The sequence below is a fragment of the Nyctereutes procyonoides genome, unplaced genomic scaffold, assembly GCF_905146905.1.
Source record: "Nyctereutes procyonoides isolate TBG_1078 unplaced genomic scaffold, NYPRO_anot_genome, whole genome shotgun sequence".
Classification (NCBI taxonomy): domain Eukaryota; kingdom Metazoa; phylum Chordata; class Mammalia; order Carnivora; family Canidae; genus Nyctereutes; species Nyctereutes procyonoides.
In genome coordinates this window covers 19,107,040-19,133,893 of record NW_026575120.1, presented here as the reverse complement: position 1 = coordinate 19,133,893, position 26,854 = coordinate 19,107,040, and the positions used below count along the sequence as shown (strand labels likewise).

Below are 26,854 nucleotides of genomic sequence, written 5' to 3'. Positions count from 1 at the left end.
CCCTTTTCTCTGCCTGTCACTTCTTCCTACTGCATGAAATCACTTTTTCCTTTCAGGACAGTTATTTCCTCTCCATGTTCTCTCTTCTCAGTATATTCTCTAAGTATCTCTCACCATGGAGTCCTTATGCACCATTTACGTTCCTGAACAGTCTGACAAGGTACAGCAACATAAATTATTCCAGAATATAAGCGAAAAAATTTTTTAGTTTATATAATATAGTCGCCTTAAAGAATGTGTCAGAAATTGGCCTTTCAGGACATTAACAGGTAGTTACACACCAATATTAACAGCAGCATCATTCCCAAGAGCCAGAAGAGAGAAACAACCCAAATGCCTATCAACAGTTAAGTGGATAAACAAACCATGGTACATATATAGAATGGACTATTATTCAGTCTTAACAAGTCAGGAAATTCTGACATATGCTTTAGCACAGGTGACCTCTGAAGACATACTAAATGAAATAAGCCAAAAAGACAAATAGACTCTATGCTTCCACTCATCTAAGCCACCTAGAATCAAATCCACAAAAACTGAAAGCAATATGGGGTTGCCAGGGGCTGGAAGGAGGTAAGAAGGTGGATTGCTGTTTTACAGGTTATGCAAGATAAAGAGAGTTCTGCAGAGGGATGTTGTAGTGATTCCACAACAATGTGAAGGCACTCAATTACACTGAACTTAAGCGAACAACTGTATACTTTAAAATGGTTAAGATGATAAATTTTACGTTATGTATACTGATTTTTTAACTTTCAATTAAAAATTTTTAATTAAAAATTTTTCAAAAAGTTTCAATGATAGTTTGGTGTATATATTTTAGTTTGTTATATATATTTTACCACAATTTTAAAAAAATTAATACTGTTGGAGCTCCTGAGTGGTTTAGTCAGTTAAGCATCTGCCTTTGGCTCAGGTCATGATCCTAGGTTCCTGGGATGGAGCCCAGAACGAGCTCCTGCTCAGCCGGGAATTTGCTTCTCCCTCTCACTATGTCCCTCCCACGGCTCATGCATGCTCGCTTGCTCTCTCTCGCTCTCTCTCTCTCAAATAAAATCTTAAAAAAAAATTAATACCGTAATATACCAAAACCATTCAACTGTATACTTTAGACAGTTGCTTCATATGGTATGTTAACTTGTATCTTGAGAAAGCTGTTTTTTTAAAAAAGGGGGGAAAATAGCCCTTCCAATATGACAAATTCCCAATTTCATTCAATCTACAGTGAGTAGGGCCCCCCAGAGACAATGTCATACTTAATAAATTGATCCCAACTGGCTGATGCAGATAATTACACATGACCAGACACAGGCTACAGAGAGGAACTGGCCAAAAAGCTTCCACGTTTCTCTCTGCTCTCTTCTCCTTCAAAACAAAAATAATTGTTTACCACACAATTATTTATATAGTCCTATTAAACTGCTAATGAAATATTATCTTCTAAGTTGTCTCGATCTCTATCCAAATTCAGAAGAAAACTAAGATCAAACCTAGAACTGTTCCTCACAAAGAACTCGGATACAACCAAGCTGAGTTCTTGCCACCGTACCTGAGACCCCTGAATCAGTGTCATGCTAAGGTCCAACGGGCAGGGTGCTCTTGTGGTGCCATCAAGCCAATGAACTGGCAAGATGCTCTTCCCTGACAGAGCAGACAGGAGCTGAATCATCAGAGGCCTCTTCCCTAGAAATACCTGACAGTGATTTTCTAAAAACATCTTCTGAAGATGCACTAGTGAGTCTCAGAAAGTAGACTCTCCCGGTATTTTTACACCCAAGAATATAACAGATACAATAAAACATCCTGAGTCTGGCTGGCTAAAAAAAAAAATTACGTTAGCCAAAGAGGTGAAGGTTCTATGATGCCAAAGGATAAATCACAAAAATAAAAAGCACCATTTTGCTGAAAGTCTGCTTATCACTTGCTGAGGTTTTTGAGGTTTAACATAACTTGTACCCAAATGAGGGGCAGAAGTAAGATGTCTTACTCCTATTTATGGCCTAAGCCTAGTCATTTGGAATCAGAATTGCAGCTAGGTATTTAGTAGAATACAGTACAATATACTTGAGGGACTTTCACTTATATCAAGAATAACAATTCTGAAAAAAAAAGAAAAAGAAAAAGAATTTTAAAACTCCTGAGGAAGACAGATCTCTGATATACTTAACCACTAAGTAATACTGCGAAATGAAGAAAAGAGCAAGACTTACATAAAGAGGAAGCAGGATAAGATAGCAGCTGCCTGACCCCAAAGGACTGGAATGCATTCCCAGGGTGGCATGGGATGGAGGGGGAAGGAGGGAGACCAGGCACCACATTCCAAGCACTATGTTAAAGAAATTCGTATGTATGATATAACACATCCCTCACACTAACTCTGAGGCTCAGAGTTTGGAAGTGTCCACAGCTGGAAGTAGATCCTCATGGGGACTGAGTATTAAATGTTTCAAGTAAATAATCATCTGGAGTATATTTCAATCAAACCATAGTCAACAACTAATCATTTAAAATTAGAAGAGCCAACCTGCCCATTTCATTATGACTGGATTTTTTCCTCTAGGAAGGCAAATCCAAATTCCAATGATTCTGGCACTTTTTTTTTCTAATGCTTAATAAATATTAAAGAATAAATTAGACACTACATGGGTAATAAATCTATGTTTTCACAAATTCCAATGTTGAATATCAAATCTATCATGATTTTGAACTCGTGATTCATGACAAACTAAAATATATGTTACCTTTTCAATATATTCCAAAAACTTGTTATACTTTTTCTTAAATATTAATTTTTAATATTTTGTGAGATACATTAAAAATTCATACATGTGCACATAATTTTATGAACATTTATTTATTTTACTTAGATCAAAATAATACATGCACACAATTTAAAAATCAAATGGTACTACAATGCTGGCACTTAAAAATAGCAGTAATTTGGTGCATCTGAGTGGCTCAGCAGTTGAGCATCTGCCTTTGGCTCAGGGCGTGATCCCAGCATCCTGGGATCGAGTCCCACATTGGGCTCCCTGCATGGAGCCTGCTTCTCCCTGCATGGAGCCTGCTTCTCCCTCTGCCTATGTCTCTGCCTCTCTCTGTGTGTCTCTCATGAATAAATAAATAAATAAAATCTTTTTAAAAATTAAAATAAAAATAGCAGTACTTTGCTCTTACCATCCTTCCACATTTGAGTCCCAGTGATCAAAGGCAATCATTTTCAACTCTTCTGGCTTTTTTTTCTGAATTTACCTTCATATTTTAACTAATATTCTTCAGCTGCTATTTTCTTACGCATTTTTAATGTCTACTGGTTTCCTGCTGGTGTCTGCTGGTTCCTGCTGAAGATTTAGCTCTCACCTACACATAACTTCCTCTGTCCCCTCAAAATCCTCTCCATTTAACTATATCACAATTTTTGGTGACAAAAAATACTCAGTATTTGCACTACATTAGTAGAGCTGTTTAAATATTGTTCATAACTGAGCCCAATAGTATACTACATTATATTTCATTTCTTCTACAACCTTTTGTTTTTCCTGGTGTTAATAATTACCTCAATTTTTCAACTGCTTGTTTGTTTTTTAAAAAAATTTTTATCTAACTCTAGGATAAAACTAGAAAACTCATCTCATCATAGATAAACATGTTAGGTGGTCTTTCCTACTTGTTTGTTCCCATCTCTCCCGACCCCATCTTCCTGTCCAATCTAGAAAGGTTATCCTCCAGGTCTAACTAGTGATATCCAGGTGTTGCTCTTGAATTTCTCTTTACCTCCCATCAGGGAACTTCCTTCACTTTCCCCTACTTCCTGCATAATTTTTGGCATCTCCTCTCATCTCAGTAGAGCACTGCCCCTAAGAACCATCCATGAAAATATACATGAGAAACTAATTTTTGAGACTTTGCATATCTGTCTGAAAACCATCTTATTCTACCCTTGCATTTGCTTGACAATTTGGCCAGGTACAAGATTCCAGATTGGAGATTATTTTCCTTCAGATTTGGAAAGTACAGCTCTATTTATTCTAGGTTCCACTATTGCAGCGGAGAAGTTAAATACTAGCCTGCTTCCTGAGCCTCTGTATGTGACCTACTTTTTGTTCTCTGTGAAACCTGTTAGAAAAAAAACTTTTTTTAATTCACAGACTTTATCAGATGTGTCTTGGAATTGGTCTTTTCTTTGCTCATTGTGCTGGGCTTCATGTAGCCTTTCCATATGGCTATTTATGTCCTTAGATTTGGTAAAGTATTCCATAATATTCTTCTATAAATTTTTCCTTGCATTTTCTCTATTTTTTTTCTAAAATTCTTATTAGTCAGATTTTGGATTTCCTAAAAGAAACGTCTTTTTCCTCCTCTTTTCTCTCATGCTTTCCATCTCAGTCTTTTCATTCTGTTTTCTGGTCAGTGTGATCAACATTCTAACTTTTCACTGAATTTTAATTTCTACTATCATATTTTAATTTCCAAGCTCTCTTTCATGAATCTTCTCTAGTTTCTCTGAGAATATCAATTTTAATTATTTGAGGGTTCTTTCTCCCTCTCTGATTTTCTTTCTGTTCCCTCTGAGCCTCTCTTTCTGATTGTTTATTTGTTTTGGTTCCATTTGTCCATGTTACAGATGGTCCTCAAATATGTGGCAATCCTTGAATGTCCACTGTGAGACCACAAAAGCGAAACTTATGTGACATGATTAAAGGGGGACTGAGTCATCTTATGGGAGGCCTCCAAAAGTCTTTTCTCTTCAGTTAGTCAGGTTTCCAGCAAAGAATCCTCTAATCCTCTAATCCACGAATGGAGAACTATGAGCCTGGTTGTCTGTTATGGGTGCCCAGAAAGGAGATAATTCTATATGCAGAAGTTTATATTATATCCTGTGTTCTCTAAGAAGTCTTATTCATATTCTCATCTACAGCTGCCATTTCCAAGTCCAATGCTTCTCTGGTTTAAGTTCTCTAGAAAATATATCCACTGGGGTAATTTCCCAGGTGGCTGGGATAAAAGGGGTCTAACTACTCCTTATTTGGGCTTTCCACCCAACACCAGTTTTTGGCCTCACCCTTCATACCTGTCTTCTGGTATAGTTTGTGATTCCAAGTATGGCTCCAAGTTTCTGGTCCTGACCACAAATCAACCTCTTTAGGCTGGCTTCCAGCTCTGTGGGCACTTGGCTTTCAGTTTTCTCTCCTCTGTTAATTCCATTCCCATTTATCCATTTTCATCTTCCAAAAATGCATTGATATCCTTCATCCACCATGCCTCACCTCCCATTTTCTTTGTCCATAAGGATTTATACCTGTTTCATTTGTTACTGTTACCATTTTGCGTAGTCTTAGGAAACAGAGATAAACAACTATGTTCAAACTGCCATGTATAGATAAAAACACAAACACAAAAATTCAGGTTAGAAGTCTTGTTTAAGAGACCAGCATTTCTTTGGTCATATCTTGGCAAAAGTATTAGGTTCAATTTTTGAGTCTATAAATCATAACTTATAGATGACATAGAGAAAATTCAGATGGGATAAAAAGTAGTAATGAGAGGACTTGGAAACTGACTTAAAAGAAAGAGCTAAACAAACATATTTGAATATCAAGTAGATTAAGGATCATTATAGACACAAGATGGTTGGCCCAATTTCTTTCTTCCCATTTGAAACAGAGTAAGAAAATGGACTTAAGACATAACATAAGGAAAACTCACTGACAGTGAGGTATATTAAATATTACCAGGAAAAAAAAATATTACCAGGAGAGGGTGTGGAATTTTCTTTTCTGGAATTATATTAAAAGTGAGAACAGTCCACTTTTTAGATGTAAAAATCCTGCACTAGATGACATCTTAAATTCCTTCCAGCTGTATGCTTCTTTTCCTTCCAATAGACCTGTATGTAGAAAATAATCACTCCTATGCCAAGCTTCTTTCTCCCCCCCCCCATAGAAACATTCTTCTGAGACTGAGAGTGATTATTTCTAAAGCAAGTTCAGTCCAACTTCAAGCAAGCTCCAACAGATTTTAGTGAAACTAACATTGACTTTCTATACATTAAAAGTATGACTACATTCAAAATGTGTGTAGGACTTCAATATTGAGACAAACATTTAGTATTACTGAAGTTTTAGATTTTGTTTTGCAGTAAGCTGCACTTTTAAAAACCATTAGTTTCATTTTATAAAAAGACTTATGAAAATAAAGTAAAACTATAGCTAGACAGAATGCTTCTAAAATCAGAAGGCAAAGTCCTCTTCCTTCCTTATTCACCTTTGAGAATGCACTGACCAAACACAGGATGGTGGCTAGGAAGGGATCACTGGAGGAACAGAGCGGAAGAGGATGTACTTAGGATGGCTGAAAGACATATCATGAGAACACAGTGGAGGCTCCACCATATGAGGCCCTGCCTCCACTATGTGCTTCATTATGTTGCTGTTGTTGTTGTTGTTGTTGTTGTTAAAGAAACATAGGTTGGTGTCTATTTGTTTTTAGGACAGAAATATGAGCCTGACCTCACACCATATACAAGAATCAATTCCAGGTAGGTGGAAGATCTAAATATGTGAGGCAAAACAAACCATTTAGGAAAAAAGAGCAAGGTAATACCTTTTGACCACTGATTAGGAAAAGATTTCCTAAGCAAAACAGAAAAAGCACCAACCACAAATACTGATCAATTGAACTACAATAAATTTTTTTAAAACCCTGTATTAAAAGATACCCTAAAAGAAGTAAAAAGGCAAGTCACAGAGTAGTAGAAGATGTTTGTAATACATATAAATGACAGATAATTTGAATCTAAAGCACACTTTAAAGAAAAAAGATTTTATTTATTTGAGAGAGAGAGAGAGAGAGAAGGTGGGGAGAGGCAGAGGGAAAGAGAAAATCCCAAAACAGACTCCCCACAATCAGGGAGCCTGATGTGGGGCTCAATTCCCAGCACCCTGAGATCATGACCTGAGCAAAAATCAAGTGTTGGCCGCTCAACCAACAGAGCTACGCATGTACCATGAATCCAAAAAACACTTTTAAAAAACTGGTACAAATTTAAAAAAAAAAAAAAAAACAACAGCAAAAAATCCCAAGGGCCAATTAACATGTAAAAATGAGTCTGACATTCTTAGGCATTAGCAAAATATAAATAAAAACTTTAATAAGATGCCACTCTATACACACCAAAATAATGATTTTTTAATCTGACAACATGTTACATAAATTGGTGTAACTCCTTTAGAAAACTGTTTGACAGTATCTAAAGTTGGAAGATCTATGTCTCTATGACCATCAATTCCAGTCCTCGATATATATTAAGTAGAAATATAAGTACATATTTATCAGGATACCTGTATAAGAATGTTTCTAGTAGCATTCTTTATAATACTGTAAAACTGGAAACTCAAATGTCCATGAATAGTAGACTGGCCAAATAAGTTATCATATATTCATATAATGGAATATGTTGCAGCAATGAAAATGATGTACTACACTACATGTAGTCTCACAAAAATGAAGTTAAACAATAGAAGCCAGCCACAAAGGAATAACTCTATTTAAATGTGATTCTGTATTATGATTCCATTTACATTAAGTTTTAAAAAGTCACTAGGAACCCACACTTAGGAGATGAAACTATAAATAGATCCAAGTAAGTAATAACCTTACATGCAGGACAGTGGTCACTCTGGGGTGAGTGGGAGCACTGGGATCAGGAAGGGATGAAGCAGAGTTTCCGCAGGACTGGCAGTATCCTGTTTCTTGATCTGGACAGTGGTTACAATAGACATTTGCTTTAAATAATTCTTTCATCTGTACATTTACATTGTTATGTACTTCTTTTTACTAGGTTTTATTTCAAAAATTTAATAGTTTAGGAAAACAGAGAATACATAAAGCAGATACTCTGGCTTCTTATCCCACACAGATGAAGTAAATAATGTTAAACAATTTGGTGTGTATCCTTCCAGATGAGCCTGCATGCTTTTAATAACTTTAAAAAATTACAAAAAAATAGCTACTGAGAAGGAATCCAAAATGGAATAATGCAATACCAAATCCACTGCAGAAGTGTTACAGTGAGATGTCAATGTATCTCCTTCTCACCTGAGTGAAACCAAATTTCAGCAACACTCCTTGAACTCATAAGCAATTATAGCAAGATCACAGGATACATGATTAATATACAAAAGTCAATCACTTTCCTGTATACAAGCAACAAACAAGTGGAATTTGATATTAAAAACACAATACCACTTCCATTAGCATTCCAACACATGAAATACTTAGGTATAAATCTAACAAACTATGTAAAAGATCAGTGTGAGGAAACCTACAAAACTCTGATGAATGAATCAGAGAATTAAATAAATGGAGACATGTCACGTTCATGGATAGGAAGACTCAATATTGTCAAGACATCAATTCTTCCCAAGTTAACCTCTAGACTTACTGCAATTCCAATAAAATCCCTAGCAAATTATTTTGTGGATATTGACAAACTGATTCTAAAGTTTATAGAGAGAAGCAAAAGACTCGAAATAGCCATAATGATGTTGAAGGAAAAAAACAAAATTCAAGACTTAGTATAAAGCTCAAGGAATTAAGACAGTGTGGTATTGGTGAAAGAATAAACAACTAGATCAATGAAACAGAATGGAAAGCCCAGGAACAGGCTCACATAAATATAGTGAATTGATCTTTAGCAAAGGAGCAGAGGCAACACAATGAAGTAGAGTTTTTTCAACATATGGTGCCAGAATGACTGGTCATTCACGTGCATAAGATGAACCTAGACACACCCTTCACAAAAATTAACTCAAAATGGATCACGAACCTAAATGTAAAACACAAAACTATAAAATTCTTAAAAGATAACATCGGAAAAAAACTTGATGGCCTTGGGGTTGGCTATGAGTTTTTATAGATAACACCAAGGGCACAGTCCATAAAAGAAATAATTGATGAGCTGGACTTCCTTAAACTTCTGCTCTGCTAAAGACAATGTCAAGAAACAGAAGAGAAGCCATCGACTGGGGAAAACATATTTGCAAAAGACACATCTGAAAAACGACTGTGTCCAAATACAAAGAACTTTTAAAATTCAACAAGAAAAGAAAAAACCTGATTAAAAAATGGGCCAAAGACCTTAACAGACGCGTTGCCAAAAAAGATACACAGATGGCAAATAAGCATATGAAAAGATTTTCTACATATGTCATCAGAGAAATGCAAATTAAAACAAGATACTACTACACATGTGGAAGAATGGCCATAATCCCAAAGACTGACAACACCAAATGCTGGTGAGGAACAAGAACTCCCATTGAATGCTGCAGAGAAGGCAAAAGGATACAGCCACTTTGGAAGGCAGTTTGACAAGGTTTCTTACAAAACTAAACATACTCTTTCCATAGTAACTGTGCGCCTTGGTATTAACAAAAAGAGTTGAAAACTTATGTCCCCATAAAAGCCTGCCTACGCATGGATAGATACAAATGTTATATTCATAACTGCCAAAACCAGGAAGCAACCAAGATGTCCTTCAGTACGGGAATGGATAACAAAGATCCACACAAGTCTGGGAGCAAGGCTCTTGTAGGTGGACCTCTCTTGGATCTGATGGTTTGTCCCTTGGTCGTCAGGCTCTGCCTCTTCAGCTTGCATGCCACCGACCACTCCCAGCTCTCCTCCCTTAGCCGTCATAGTTGGGTCACAGTTTTTATTTCCTCTAAGTAATTTAAGAAATATAGTTAGAATTTTATATCGTGCTTCATCACCTTTCAGGAAGGGCCAGAGCGTCGCCTTGGGCCAGCACCCCTTCCTCCACCATTCCTCCCAGGGCAGGTGCTTGAAAGCCAGGTGGGGTGATCCTGTAGTCCTAAGGTGTCTGCTGGTAGCCTCTCAGAGGTCATGCCTCCTGGAATCAGGAGGACCATCTGGGATCCACTCCAAGGAGCTCCATGGCAGGGGCTCCCAGAAGCGCCGGTGGCTGAAGGTGTGAAGGCCCTCTGATAAGATAAGCTCTCCCCACCCAGGTTCCCTGGATGTGGCCCTGCTGCTGCCTGTCTTCCTGGCATACCCACTGCCAGCTGGATATGCGGGGCTGGTGCAGAACTGAGCAGCCAGCTTGAGGCAGAGGCTGAGGCTCTGCCTGGTGGGGTCCTGATTCTCCAGACACCCTGCCTCTCCCTCTGTGTGGCCCACACGAGTGGATGAAAACTGGACAGCTTGCCTTTGGATTGAGTTCCCAAATCAATCATCTCACCAGGGTGAAATTTTAATTTAAAAACTTAAAAGAGACTTTTCTAACTTCCTTTAAAAAAAAAAAAAGGAACGAATAAAGAAAAAAATACAGTCCCAATTCTAATAATAAACGCCTTTCTGATCTTTGGCAAATCAGTGGTCTCATCTCCGGGACAAGAAAATTATATTCCATAGTTGCTAATGTCTCCTCATATTCTAAAACTCTTAGCTTATCACCACCACCAGATGAAAAGCTACTATTTGATTAGCACACATCATGTTTGCTATAAGTGATATTAATAGCTGAGGTATATAACTATTAAAACATGCATACATATAATGCTTAACTATACAGAGCACTCCTGTGAGGTAGGGACCCTGTTCTTAGGCTGACTACTTGGCTCTTTCTCCCTTCTCACCACTCTCTCGGAAATTGGGGGTTTTATTTTTTTTTAAAGATTTTATTTATTTATTCATGAGAGACACAGAGAGAGAGAGCAGAGACAGGCAGAGGGAGAAGCAGGGCTCCATGCAGGGGGCCTGATGTGGGACTCGATCCTGGGACCCCAGGATCATGCCCTGGGCTGAAGGCAGGTGCTAAACTGCTAAGCCACTCAGGCGTCCCTTGTTTTGTTTTGAATAAGATTTTGTTTGAGAGAGAGAGAGCACATACATGCATGTGCAAGCATGAGTAGGGGGAGGGACACTGGCAGAGGGAGAAGCAGACTCCCCACCCAGCAGTGAGTCCAGCATGGGGCTCAATCCCAAGATCCTGGTATCATAATCTGAGCTAAAGGCAGACACCTAACTGACTGAGCCACCAAGGTGCCCCAGAAATTTGTTTGTTTGTTTGTTTTTTATAATTAGGGATCCAAAGGTCCCTATAGCTAAGCAAGTTATATCATCAGGACTTCCAGGTGGTTTCTGAACACCCTTGAGAAAAAGAAATATTAATGCAGAAAAAGGAATACATATGATTTAGAAAGTTATTACTGTCAATCAAAATTATATCTTTTATATCATGTGACTTTTATATAGATTTTATTTTTTAACTTGCAACTCTTGTCTTTAGCTTCCAAAAATAAAAACTATTTTTAGCAAATTCACTACTCAATTATTGATTCAATTCTCAAATTATTAGTGTCATACTTATCCAAGACAAGAAAAATTCTTTCCACACTGACATTTCATTTAGAGACTGAAATGGAATAATGAACAAATTTTAAATCTAATTATCTAAAAATTGTTTTATCAAGGATGAGGACATTGCATACATGTCACCAACATTCTTGTCAAGATATTTTGAAAACAACTCTTTTTTCCATGAGACAATTTACATAAAGGAATTTTCTCGTTATTCACCAAACTGGAACATTCTGAACATGATTTGAAATTTTCCAGAGGAAATCAATTTCCAAAGATTTGACAATCCTTGAACTATATGCACAGGTAAAGAGCTCTGTTTCGATGCAACTGTGCCTTTCACATCAAAAAAACTTAATTTTTATTCCTCAAGGAGCTTCAGAATGAAATTAAATATTTCAATGCCATATTTTAACAATAAAGATAGTATGAAAAAGGAAAATCACAAACTAACCTTTTTCATAAGCACAGGTATAAAAACTCCCACTCAAAACTTTAGCAAACTGAATCCAGTAATACATAAAACATCAAGTTGATTTAATAGGGACAAAGTTGGTTTAACATGCTGAAGTTAGGAACTTAATTTCTCATATTAACAGTCTAAACAGAAAAATCATATAATCATCTCAATAAATATTATAGAAAATATGTTTAATAATATTCAATCTTCAAAAAAATAATAATAATATTCAATCTTCATGATTTCAAACCCTGAGGAAAAACCAGGAATAGAAGGTGATTTCTTTCCCTTTATAAGATTATCTACTGCCCTCCCCCCATTCTATGGGAAACATCAGAGTAAATGCAGAGAATTTCCCTTTGAAATTAGAAGACAAGGGTGCTCATCTTCAGCATGTCTATTCAACAGGAAACTGGAGACCTAGCCAGCATGATAGGCATAAATAAATAAATGGTATAAGGATTGGAAAGGAAGAAACAAAGCTATCATTATTCACAAATGATGTGATTATGTTTGTAAACTATCCAAAGGTATTCACAGACAAGCTGTTAGAAGAGTTCTCTGACACAGAAAATCAATTAGCTATGTAGAAAAACCAACTGCATTTCTATATAACAGCTAAAAAGGTAATATTTGCAATAGTATAAAAAAATGAAGTGCCTAGCAATAAATCTAACAAAAGATATATAAGACTTCTGAGGATCTGAGGAAAAAATTATAAGACTTTATTAAAACATTTAAAAAGACTCAGAGAAAGACTCAGTAGTGTAAGGGTATCTGTTGTTTTCACATTAATTCATAGACTCAATGCAATCCCAAATAAAATCCCAAAACTTTATTTGGGGATATGAAACCTGACTAACTTGATTCTAAAACTTTACATGGAAACATAAGGGGCTCAGACAAGTTAATACTCTCAAAGAAGATGAATGCCCTGTCAGATATCAGAACTTAAAAAAAAAAATTAAACCAGTGTGGTATAGGCATAGAATAGATCAACAGAATAGTCAGAATGCTCAGAAACAGACTCACACTCAGAAAGATGTGTGATGCCTCACAGAGGCAGAAACAATAGTCTTTTCAATAAATAAAGCTGGTATGATTGTATATCCATACAGAAGAAATTAGTTTTGATCTTTACCTACTACCACACACATAAGTTAATTTCAGATGAATTTCAGACCTAAACATGAGACACTAGGTTTAAGGCAGAAAATTATTTCATACAGAAAATATATTAAATTGATTTATTAAATTTAACATAGAAAATACATTAAATATAGACTTTAATATAAAGAATATCCTTATCCCTTGATTTCAAACTACATTACAAAGTGCAGTCAAAACAGTATGGTATTGGCATAAAAAAACAGACACAAAGATCAATGTTACAGAATAGAGAGCTCAGAAATAAACCCACACACATACGGTCAATTAATTTATGAAAAGAAGCCAAGAACACACAATGGGGAAAAGACAGTCTATTCAGCAAACAGTGCTGGGAAAATGGACAGCCACATGTGAAAGAATGAAATTGGACCACTGCCTTACACCACACACAAACATTAACTCAAAATGGATTAAAAACTTGAATGTAAGACCTAAAGCCATAAAACTCCTAGAAGAGAACACAGGTGGTAAGCTCCCTGACATAGTTCTTGGCAATGATTTTTTAAATCCAACACTAAAATCAGTAAAAGCAAAAATAAATTAAAACTATATCATACTAAAAAGCTTCTGCATAGCAAAGAAAACCACAGATGAAATGAAAAGGCAACCTACTGCATGGCAGAAAATACCTGCAAATCATATGTCTGATATGGGGCTAATATTCAAATTACATATATGACTCTTACAACTCAGGAGCAAAAAACAAAAACAAAACCCCCAAACAATCCAATTCTACAAAGGTCAAAAGACCTGAATAGACATTTCCCAAAAAGAAGACAAAGATAGTTAACAGCACGTGAAAAAGCTCAGGATCGTTAAATATCAGGGAAGTGCAAATCAAAACCACAATAAGATATCACCTCACACCTGTCAGAATAGCTAAAATTTATAAAAAAAAAAAGAAAAAAGAAATAAAGAAGGAAAGAAAAGAAAGAAAGAAAGAAAGAAAAGAAAGAAAAGGAAAAGAAAGAAAAGAAAAGAAAAGAAAAGAAAAGAAAAGAAAAGAAAAGAAAAAAAAGAAAGAACAAGTGTTAGCATGTGGAGAAAAGAGAACTCTTGTACACTGTTGGTGGTAATGTAAATTGGTGCAGTCATTATGGAAAACAGTACTGAGGTTCCTCAAAATATTAAAAATAGAACTACCACATGATTCAGCAATTTTATTTGTGGGTATTTATCTGGGAAAAAAAAAAACAACCAAAAACACTAACTCTAAAAGATATATGGATCCTCATGTTCATGACAGCAATGTTTATAATAACCAAGATATGGAAACAACCTAAGTATTCATAAATAGATGAATGGATGAAGAAACTGTGATATAGAAACATAAAAAAAAAAAAACCAAGCTTACAGTGACAGAGAACAGAATGGTGGCTGCCAGAGGTGGGGCGGGGGGGGGGGTGGGGGGGAGGCTGAGAGTAGTGGATTAAAGGGATCAAAAGGCAAAAAGGAAAAAGAAAGAAAATATCTTCATGACCTTGGAATAGCGAAGGATACCTTACACGAGGTACAAAAAGCACAAGCCATAAAGGAAATGATTTAAAAATTTGACCATATCAACATTTAAAACTTCTGTTTATGAGGAAATACCATAGGAGAGTTAGACGAGCCACACAGTGAGAGAAGTTAGCCACATGTACAACTACCAGAAGCCTAGGATCCAGAATGTACAAGGATCTCAGCAAACAGTTCAAAGGAGGTAGACAACAGAAAACAAACACGGTCCGCTTCACAAAAGAGGAAATCCATATGGCCATGAATATATGAAAAAGTGACCAACCTCTGTTTCTAGTAAACAAAGAAAAAAGCAAAGTAAAACCACAAAGAAATAAGAACACACACCCTTGTTTAGGGGGGAAAAAGTACGACAATACTAAGTGCTGACAAGGACATGGAAAAATTCTGGAACACAGGAGAGGTAAAGAGAAGCGTATCCCATGAGCCCACGGTGCCCCTCTTAGGCTGACAGAGCAAGTCATGCCAGCAGCACCGGGAGGCAGCCGTGAGGACGGCAGGCGGGGCCCCGGTTTCCCAAACTACTACCGGGGGACACTGATCAGCAGGGGTCCCAGAAGCCGCCATGCACCACACCCTAATGTGGGGCAGAAGAGGCGACGCACAAAGGAAGATGTGCAGTGTGACTCCATTTACCCAGGATTCCAAATCAAGCAGAACCAAAGGATAATATTCAGGGAGTGCTCAGATTCCTTTTTAAGGCAAGAAAATTATCATAAAAAACGAAGAGCTGTTACCAGGTTACCTGTGGGAGGAGGAAGAGACGCAATCCCGAAGCGACCGCGGGAGGCTTCAGGTGGGCTGGCGAGGCGCCCGGTTCCACAGGTGTCTCTTTTTGAATTCTTCATTAACCTATGCATTTGTGGTCTACGAACCTTTTTTTTTTTTTTGCACACCTGTTGTATTTTATGATAAAAATGACAAAATAAATATGTAAATTTTAGAGCCTGCTTTGGGGACACAGGGGGCAAGTGTTGTGTTATGGTAAGCAAGCACAGGAAGACTGGAGAACGGTGGCAATCAGACTGCGAACGAGAGCGGGGGCTACCTGCCACAGGCCCTCCTCCAGGCCGCACAGAACCGGCCCGCGGCAAGCCTGCGCTCCCCCACAGCGGCAACAGGGCAGTGGGCATGCTCGGGGAGCACGGAACAGGCCTAGACCCCAACCGCCTTGTTAGCAGAAACCATCACAAGGTCGTGAGCAAAAAGAACCCAGCGTGAAGCTCCTTCTGCTTTCAGGGAGCCCATGGTGGAGAAAGGCGCCGCAAGCCGACAGGGCCTCAGGGAGACAGAAACCAGCAGGGGCCGCGGGGGCACGGAAGGGAAGGAGGGCCGAGCCTGGGGGCTGCTCCCCCAGCCCTGGGCCCCCTCATTCACATCTCTCACTCCGACCTCGACAGCATCTTTACCCTCCCTCCATCCTCCACCCAAGGCCTCTGCCCCCCAGTCCCTCCCGCTGCAGCAGGCCATCCTGAGCGCTAGGAGGAGCAAGGCTGTGGCCTCCCCTGAACACTGCTCCTCCCTCAGCCCAGCCAGGGCCCCCTGGAGCCTGGCCTCTAACAGGGCTCACTCCACCTGCAACTCTGAAAAGGTCACTTGCGGTCATCTAATTAGGTTGCCTTGCTCATTTCATACAAATTATTTAAGCTCACACACACACACACACACACACACACAAAATATTTTGAATTTCCCTTTTCTATAGAATAGTAATGACTTAGAAGCACAAGAAACACAATCACTGGCAGCATGCAGACGACCAGCACATCACAGACAACCTAGAGTCCCCTGTGCCCCAACTCTGTGAGAGCCCAGCCTCCACATGGCAGCACCTGGAGTGCCCAGGCCAGTCATCACCAGCCTCTCCCTTAAATCTATCTGCTCTCTGCTGCTCTTACAGACACTGCCTGACTGCAGGTCCTCATTCATGGGCTCTTCCGTGACCCAGCAGGGACGGTGCTCTTTCCACCCCCCAACTGCTCCCCTTAATCCATGCTTCAGGGTCCCTAGACCAAGCCTCCCAACACTGCTCAGACCCCTCCACACCTCACACATATTCGCTGACTCCTAGTGGCTCACAGAGACCTAAGCCATCCTGCCCAACACTCTAAGGTCTCCAGTCTGCCTTCTCAGCCTCTTCCCTGGCCACACTGCTCCCCACACCCAGGACTCCTACCCCACGATCCTCCATACCCTCCGGCCCAGCTGCACACCATGGCCACTTCTGAAGTCTGGAAGGTGTGTCTCCACAGCTCTGCTTACCAAATACCTGCTCCTTCCAATAATACTGCATCTGTTAAGAACTTCCTGTCCTGCTGTGACCCTTCTGTGCTCTGTGCACCTACAAGGCTACACTTGAACTTAACTTGAAGCATTTAATTCACTTAGCACTTCTGCCAAGCTCTAAATTTTCCTCCCCAAGCTTAGGCCTCCCCATTTCAGCATATGGAGCTGCCTACCACCCACCTGGTTGCTCAGACCCAAATGCTAGGAGTCCTGTGTGATGCTTGCCTCCTCTCCTGGACTTAGGAAGCCCTCCAGAGCCCCATTAGCACCATTTTCAGAATGCGGCCTCACTCCAGGCTTCTCCCCAGCCCCACTTTGGGGTCAGGCCACCATCTCCTGAGAACCCCCTTCCTTGGTGCCCTTCTCTTCTAATCTCTTTTCCACAAAGGAAGCAGCAAGACCCTTTCAAAACAAAGCCAATCATATTATTCCCTTTGTTAAAGGACTCCCTTGATATTCCATTGATCTGAAGATAAAAGTTCTTACCTTTTCAAAAGCCTGAATTACCATGCTGGCTGCAGAGCAGATTAGAATTCCCTTGGGAACAAAATAAAACAAAATAGCAGCAACAAAAGAGACTCCAATTTAATTTGTCTTGGGTGAGATCCAGGTAAATTTTTAAGTTCCTGCAGACACTGCTAACATGAAGCCTGGAGCTAAGAACCACAGAACCAGGGGCTGTCCCTAACTCCTCCCAATCTCATTTCTCTTCCACCCCTTCCCTACTGTGCTTTGCTTTTTTTGTTTCTCAAAGATTTCAAACTCAACTCTTCTCTTCTCTTCTCTTCTCTTCTCTTCTCTTCTCTTCTCTTCTCTTCTCTTTTCTCTTCTCCTTTCCTTTCTTTCTTTCTTTCTTTCTTTCTTTCTTTCTTTCTTTCTTTCTTTCTTTTTCTTTCCTGGAGGCTTTTGCAAAAAAATTTTCTACCCCTTGTATTTCTGCACTCTATCTAGCCCACCTCATAATGCTCACTCCTTCATCACCTATCCGAATTCATCTTAAATATCAATTTCTTAAAGAAGCCTCCTTGGATCACCCAATCATAAGAAGTCTTTATGTAGCATATCTCACTTTAATTCTCTGCTTGGCACTCACATTCTCCTACATCTCTCTTGTTTATTGTCTATTCTCCTCCCTGGAACATAAATTCCATGAAAGTAAAATCCTTATCTGTGTTGTTCATCCCACATTCCCAAGCTCCTAGAGCAGTGCCTGGCACACAACAGTCATCCAGTAAATATTTTTGGAATAAATGAGTGATAAGCAAGGGGACATATCCAGGTCACCTCCATCTATCATGCTGAGCGGCGCTTTGCATGCAGAAGGACCTCAGTGAGTCCATCCCATTTCAGAAACTGAAAACAATCATTATATCACAAATTTGGCTAAACGTGTAAGGTTATGGTCATCCTTACTGAAAAATATCCTTTCCCTATCCTATACATAGAGAATAAACCTAAAGTCACTCTAAAGACTAAAACCCAACTTTCAGAAGTTTTAAACTGATAAACATCATACAACAAGATTACCAGTCTATCTGACTCTCAGAATGACTAAATTTTAAATAAAGCATCCCTTCAATCTCCTTTGACATAAACTGTCACTCCTCTAGGTAATGGAGCATGACTGCTTACTTGCCAGAGTAGGACTATGACATTCTTCGACATTATGTAAAATTTTCAAATTCAATCTTTTAACCTATATTTATGACATTCATTCATATGATCAGGCTGTCAGAGATATTTCTTTTAAATTAAAGGTTCCCTAATAATCAGTTTCAGTGAAAATAAACAGGAAGGCCAAAGGATAAACGAGAGATACGCAAATATTATTTTCTCTAGCTGCACTTTTTGGATCCTAAAGGTAGAGGCACTTGTAGTCACACATTAGAGAAACACAGGCTGGTCTAGTCTTTAAGTGCCCATTTCTAGTTATGGGAGAAAATCATCATGAAAAAAGAACTTCCACTTTTTAATGAACTGACTGATGATCTCCAAAAAGATGCATCTACATCCTGATCCCCAGGACCTGTGAACATTATCTCACATGCCCAAAGAGTGAGTATTGCCTTCTGTGGCAAAAAATGTGGTGAAGTTAACCATCTCCAGAGGAAGAGCTTATCATGGATTATCTGGGTGGGCCCTAAATGCCATCCCATGAAGAGAGAGGCAGAGCAGATGCTGACACAGAAGAGAAGACGACAATGTGATCAGAAGAGGAGGAGGCAGAGACTAACTAGAGTGATATGGGCAAAAGCCAACCAATGCCTGGAACTTCCAGTTGCTACAGGAGGCAAGAAATGGATTCTGCTTGGAGCTTTCTCTAGGATTCTCCTTCAGAGAGAACACAGCCCTGCTGACACCTTGATTTTAAACTTCTGGCCTCCAGAACTGTGAGAGAATACTTTTCTACAGTTTGAAGTCTCCTAGTCTGTGGTCATTTGTTACAAAGCCACAGGAACCTAATATACACTTAACTGATCATTAATATGTGCTAGACATTATGAGAGAGCATGGCATGAGACATTTGACCTCTATGGAAAACAAGTTTTTGTTTCAAGGAAATACATTTCTTTAACATTTACATTTTAAACAAATATAATTAAAATATACTCAATTTCCATTTTGCAAGACATATCTACATCACAGTGTTCTATTCTCCTTAGGATTTAAAGCTATTCAACTTGATGTTTCTGTAAGGTAGTTTCCCATCTGAAAATGCAAGACGAAAATTCTTACAAGGATTCTTGTAGGAATAATGTGGAAAAGGATGATAAAAGACTACCACTCAAAGATCTATAGAGCAAAAATAGCCCTTTGGAGAATAGTTACTGCCAACCTTCCTTCTAAGAAAGGGAACACAAAGGCTTGCAAGGGTAAGGCCCTTGGCATGAGAACCAGTCAGACTTCAGGTCCATTCTGGCTCAAAGCCTTTTGCACAGCAATGCTGCCCACAAAAGGGTGAGAATGATATTTTCAATTCACCCATACTCTGTTCTTCTTGGTACAGGGGTGAGTTTTCTCTAATGACATGCAAACATTCGGTCACCTTTACGGCTATTGTGAAATATGAGGTTGGACTACAGATTGTTTCAACTGAAAAGACTCAAGCCAAGGCTTGATACAGGCAGAAAATCACAAACAAAAACCCAAAATGTGATGATAAGGAGCCAGTACTCCCTTCCTCAGAACCAGACTTCCACCAAGACACAGAGTAAAAGGATCTGCCTGGAACCCATTCCAGGTAATATCAAACAATCTAAAAGATCATGCCTTAATGAGCATGGGTCAGTACTGCCATCTTCCATTAAAGAGACTGTGTGACGAAGAGAAAAGCTGTGATAAAATTCATCATCAGCCAGATACAAGCTTTTAACAATCGGAATAGAAGGCAACTAACTTCCTTAAACTGGTATTTATCAAATTCCTACCACAGGCATCATATTTCCCTGTGAAATGTTAAAAGTGTTCCTTTTGGGATCAGGAATAAGAAAAGGATGCCCACAACCATTCCCTTCAACACTGTACTCAAGATCCAAGCTTTACAGCAGGACCAAAAAAAAAAAAAAAGGAAAATATAAGGAACAGCAAAGAAGAAATAAAATTGTCATCATTTACTGATGTGTGATTATATCTGTAAAAAGGCCAGAAGAAAACACAGATAAAATATTACAATAAACAGAGTTTAACAAGGTTACTAGATACAAAATTCAATATGGAAAAATCAATTGTATTTCAATATACCAGCACAAAGAGTTAGAAAATTAAATATTAAAAAAATGCCATTGACAATATCATCTAAAATACAAAAGTATCTCAAAATGGATTTAACAAAAGACCAAAACCAGTAACTAGAAAATTATACAACATGACTGAGTTTTCTAAAAAGTACTTAGGTATAAGGATAGTCTCGACAAATGAAAGAAAAACTGAATACATTTATCACTATATTTTCTTGTCCAAACAATGCTCTTTGGGTTTGGGGGGTTTGGTTTTTGGTTTTTTGAGAGAGAGGGAGAGCATGCACATGAGCAACGGGTGGGGTGAGGAGGACAGTGGGAGACCGAGAATCTTATGCAGGCTCTGCAGGGCTCAATCTCACAAACATGAGATCACAACCTGAGCTGAAATCAAGAGTGGGATGCTTAACTAACTGAGCCACCCAGAAACCCCCAAACAATATTTTTTGAAACCTAGAGCTATTTTGATATGTCATATAAGAATTCTGATCAGGGAGGTACAATGTAGGTTCTGGTGATAGACTAGATTCCTGTCATTATCCCATGTCTTAACCAAACATTGAAGAAACATTTGAGTTCCCACACTAAGTATTATAGTAACTGTGAAAAACAAAAAGACATTAAGTCCTATAATGTTATAATGAATATAAAGAAAAGTTGTTAGAATATAAGATCTAAAGTGGCATTTTATGGATATTTATAAAACTTCAACACATCTGAGATTTTACTTGCCCAACCGTTTAGAATAAGTGGTCGAAACCAATGGATATAAACTGGGGTCAATTCATCCTTGCATGGGAATTATTTAGAATATTTGCCTTATTTTTCAGTCATTCCCCTGTTCGAACTACCTTTAAATGTAGATGGAATGGACAGCTTCCCTTAATGTGAAATTTATAAAGTATACTTCTCAAAATTTTCCATTAGCCTCAAAACATCAAAAGTCCAAGTATCAATGGTTAGTTAGCTCCTTTGAGCTAAGACACTATGTCACCTGGAATCCATTTTCAAAAGGAAAACACTTCTTAGAGGAGGTAACAGAAATGAACACCAATCTTAATTTACCTGACTCATAAGCAAGATTTTGGTGAATCAATTCTGACAATATAGAGGAGAAAGGCAGTGCTTTTAGAGACAGATTCAGAGGACATAGCACTACCATTAGCCAGCTGGGTTGGCACAGGGAGGTATCCGGGAAAATACAAAGCTAATGACACTGCAGTGCTACAGGAAAAGTGAAAAGACACTAGAAAAAGCAAATGCATCTGAAAATCTGGCTGAGGACACCGTTCTGCTATCAAGACGTTTTGAGGAGACTATTGATTATGGCACTTTATCATAGTCTGACTTGCACTGCTGATGGCCTGTTCTCTATAGTACCCTAGTGGTATATAGTAAACCCAGAAAAACAGAGGTTGTATTTAATTCTGTTACAGACCCCATAGCACAATAAATTGGCACTTTGAACACAGTGGGCACTCAATAATATCACTTGAATTAAAAATTAATTGAAAAACAAGTAACTGAGTTCTGGAGGATATAAAAATTATATTTTTAAATTAGAGCTAGCATTTTTTTTAATGTTAAGTTGGTTGCTGACAATGCCAAGCATTGGCAAAGATGTGAAGCAACTGGGTAACTTCCATACACTGCTGGTGGGAGTCTAAATTGACACAGTCCATTTGGAAAACTGTTGATTAGTGTATTCTAAAGACAAATACAGGCCTACTCTATGACCCAGTAATCCAAAAACAGATATCCACTACATAACATATACAAAGATATTTACTCATAGAGAAGCTTTATGCGTGATAGCCCCAAATTGGAAAAAACAGTAAAATTGATAAATAAACTGTAGTACAGTCATACAATAGAATACTATACAATAACAAAAAAAGAACCAATCATCCAGCAACATATAATTGACCTCACAGACACATCTTATAATGCCATTTATGTGAAGTTCAAAAATAGGCAAAACTAATCCAAGAGGTTGGAGTAGACTAGATGTCAGAATACTGGTTATTTGGGGGGGGGGAGAGGTATTAACTGTGAAAGACAGGGTAGACAGGGAGCCTTCTGGGGGGCCAGATGTGTTCTAAATCTTGATCTGGGTAGTGATTACATGGATATATTCACATGTAAAACTTCACTGAGCTGTACACTTAAGAGACCTGTGTACTTTATATAATGTGTTTATATAAATTATACCTTATTTAAAAGGTAAACAAGAAAGAAAATGTTGGCTGTTTTCCAATACTTAATATTCGTTTTAATCATTTTAATTAAGGGAAGCCAATTTTCTTTAAACATATTATTGCTGTTGGCTATAATTTGAATGTCTGAATACTTGAAAAAACACTGGCCAATCATATAAGGAACAGTACTCTCTCCTCTATACAGATATATGAGCTGTTCTAACTGTCTCAACAGTTTGATCCTCATTAACATCTAAAGGGAGCCCTAATCAAAATCTAGACATAAACAGAAAGCAAGAGGTAATGAGGACAGGCACAGAAATGAGTAGTACTTCCAACTTCATGACTGAAGGACCTCCACAGGGTTTAAGGCAGTAACCCACACTACCCCTGAGGGCTCCAATGATTTAATAAGACATGTACAGAGATGTCTCTGATTCTTGAAGCCCTGCATTGATGTGCATAAGACACCCTCCATCTTATATGAGCCAGTCCCTAACTAAAAGTCTGTTATTCAGGGAGTCACAGAAGTCTAAAGTGAGAAGCACTTGAGAATTATTAGTGACATAAGTCAGGTGTCTGTGTACACAGGGGAAATACAAAAGGCTACTGAGAGCAGTCAGAAATCACAACCAGGGGAAGTCACTGTCAGCTGCCATCTTTCTTCACTGACTCATATGGCTAATGTGGCACTACTACGAGGACTGAACACTAGGAATGTTCTCATTTTGTAGAAGTATTGGGCTTCTTACCAAACTGTGCTTCCAACTGTTGTTTAACCCTTCTCTTTCCCAGATATAAAATATATCCAATATTCCAGTAAATTTTAATACTGGCCCTGGAAGTATAATTCAATATATATGCAAAAATATAATAAACATATTTTAAGTTAATTATTAAAACAGGAAGGTTTTTTTAAGTAACTCCAGATGAAAATTACCACTATTTGAAAAAAAATCTACTGAAAAGCCACAGAGAAAGGCATTACCTTCAGCTTTCACAGCCAAAGTCCATGGAAAATGGCTTCAGCTATTTCAGCCACTGACTTTTTATAGAGTGCTTTAAAGCAAACCTACAGTCCATCAGCAAAACAGGAATAAAAATCTTTGCTCTTTTTGCTACCAGATAACTAATAGCTGAAAAGCTAATTTATGATATATCTGAATATCTTGGATGAAAATATTCTAAGTTTTCTGTGGGGCCTGGATACATTGGATTCATTTCAAAATATTTAGATTAAAACTGCATGCCTCGGGATCCCTGGGTGGCGCAGCGGTTTGGCGCCTGCCTTTGGCCCGGGGCACGATCCTGGAGACCTGGGATCGAGTCCCGCGTCGGGCTCCCGGTGCATGGAGCCTGCTTCTCCCTCTGCCTGTTTCTCTGCCTCTCTCTGTCTCTCTCTGATGACTATCATAAATAAATAAATTTAAAAAAAAAAACTGCATGCCTCATTTTCACCAACAAACAAGCCATTACATTATTTTTTCCTTTTAGTCAACTTCCCACATGAATAGGAACACAGTTATGTCACATTGTAATTTGTATTTTAAATGGCAGATAAAATCATCCACCATCAAGTGTTTTCTTCATATTGAAATAGTAAAATCTTCCTGTCAACTGGAAAACAACAGCAACAAAAATATAAATGCTTCCCCTTAAAATAATAATCATATTTTCACATGCTTTTTTTAATTTTAGGACTCCATCACCCACCCTCATTGAATTGTAGAGTCACTTCCTAGAAGACCTAAATGTTTATCAATCTATAAAATTTCATCTTTCCTGATGAAAGAGATAAAAACTTTAAAATTCATGCCACTAATTTTCTCCTTTCTTGTTATTCTTCATAGATATGATACAGTGAAAGAAGAGTAGCATTTTAGAACTTACCACTAATTCTAAAAGAAAAATCACAGTAATCTTCAGAACAGGTTAACACAGGAAGTCAAGAAAGAAAAAAAAAAAAAGCAAAAAGGTTCAAGAGTCCCCTCTGGTAAATGGCTTTACTGATAATTAAGGCTCAAACATCATATGGACAAGGGCTTCTTTGGCCACCAAAAGAATCACTTTATTTTTTTTAAGATTTTATTTATTTATTCATGAAAGACACACACAGAGAGAGAGAGAGAGAGACAGAGAAGAGAAGCAGAGACACAGGCAGAGGCAGAGGCAGAAGCAGGCTCCATGCCCAGAGCCCAATGCGGGATTTGATCCCGGGTCTCCAGGATCAGGCCCTGGCCTGAAGGCGGCACTAAACCACTGAGCCACTTGGGCTGCCCCAAGAATCACTTTATGTGTACATATTACAAAGAACAAGTTTTAATTCAGCAAATACAGCAAATTATTTCAAGAGGTGACATTAATTGTATTTATCCAGCTACAAATAAATAATTTTATCCTTTGGATGAATAATCTCAAGTTGCAAAAGTTGAAAGGCACACTTCCTAAGCAAAGGAAGGAAACTGGGTAGCAAATGCTAAAAATGGCATTTCATAAGGACTCTTAAATGTTTACACAACTTAATGTTTTATTACTTGAGGTCACTTATGATAATTCCACACTAGAGTTTTTCATGGACATCCATAAATGACATTATTTTTCATTCTGTCCAGGTTAAGCTAAGCAACTTGAAATGAGATACAGTTGAGTACTTTCTTTAGAAAACTGCCGCAGTCCTAAAAATCATATTTAGAAAGTCAGAAGACAATTCAAGGATTTAAAGTCAAAACTGTACGTGTTACTGCCTGTGGAAATGATACTAAATGAGGGCAGAGGATGAAATGAACAAAAAGCAGGTTTGCACCCTGCACCTCCCACCAGCAGACCATTTACCAGGCTACACTCCTACGGGGGGCAGGGTTCCGAGGCTTCACTTTGATTTTAAGACATGAAAAAGATGAAGTCAGCTAGGTCCATCCTCTGCTCACCGAGTGGGCCTCAGCAAATTAGCTTTTACCCACTCCTTCATTCAAACGCTGACTCCCTGAGCCACCTGTACATTGAACAACCACAACTACAGAATGGGATCAAAGCACACTCCCTCTGTCCTTTTAAAAATCTGTCAGTGGCAGGTGTCTTTCCCTTGCTCCAGATGAAAACGTGGGCAAGCACCAGATCCTCTCTGTTCACTCTTAGGTCACTGAGAGTAGCTTCAAGGCATAAAACAATCTTAACTCAGAGATTAGACTTCCCAATTCCTCCTTAAAATAAACAAACAAACAAACAAACCGGGTAGGGGCACAGGGAGAGAGAGAATCTCCATCAGGCTCTGTGCTGGGTGTAAATGGGGCTCATTCTCAGGACCCTGAGATTGTGACCTGAGCTGAAATCAAGAGTCAGACACTCAACTGAGGCCCCCATGTGCCTGTTTCCTGATCCCTTTTAACCACCAATACTCCAAATCTTATTTAGATTCGATCCCCATTTCCAGGGTTAGGCTGGTTTCAGACCTGTAGTCTTGGGGAGCGTGCATGGATCAGGCTTTCCTCTTTACAGCTGCTGATCCCCTCAGATGCTGGAAGGAAGAAGAAAAAGGAACAAGAAAGTTCTTACTAAACTGGTTCCATGAGGAGTTGGCCTCCGTTCCAGAGCCTGGCAGATGTCTAAAGCTCGTTTTTCCTGTGTGAGCTGCTTTAGTGGGTTCTTGGGAGAGTCTCATTGCTGGAAACCTCTATCCCTTGACCTGGCCGCACTTGTGTCAGTGCCATGAGCCTCTGAAACCCCTTAGAATCGTGCGCCTGTTTCCAACCTCTTGCTCCTAGGGGCCCTCTACATGGCCCAATTTATCAGAGAGAATCCAAGAAGACATGCTGTTCTCTCGTGTGTGGCTTACCTCTGGTGCACAAATAATAAGCATTCCACCTCTCTTGGCTCAACAAATGAAGGCAGAGTGCACAGCCAAAGCCCAAAACCACCAGCCAGCCCTTCTCAGGCCACATGAGCTTCAACGGCCCCACCACCTGCCCTCCAGCTGCCCCGCCACAGAATCATTGCCCTTGGAAGCCTGGCCCCATCCCAGTGCTGGGTAAGAGAGCCGGCTGGGTCCGAAATCCCCTCCCCTCTCCTTCGTTCGATCAGTTTGGAGTTGTGGGGCCCGTTCTCAATAC

At 38.8% G+C, this 26,854-nt stretch overlaps 1 protein-coding gene across 13 annotated transcripts in view; it reads right to left on the bottom strand.

Annotated features, from left to right (window-relative positions):
- The window catches only part of CSGALNACT1 (chondroitin sulfate N-acetylgalactosaminyltransferase 1), a 328,453-nt gene that overhangs the window by 120,954 nt on the left and 180,645 nt on the right, over positions 1 to 26,854 (bottom strand). Inside the window, exon 1 of one of the 13 annotated variants that reach the window (XM_055335070.1) lies at positions 17,300 to 18,076. The exons of 10 other annotated variants lie outside the window; for them this stretch is intronic. The gene's annotated coding sequence lies outside the window, so the exon portion shown is untranslated. Of the gene's footprint in view, positions 1 to 15,272; positions 15,367 to 17,299; positions 18,077 to 26,854 lie in introns of those variants that run through there. 2 more of the 13 variants (XM_055335071.1, XM_055335072.1) reach the window with 2 other exon arrangements.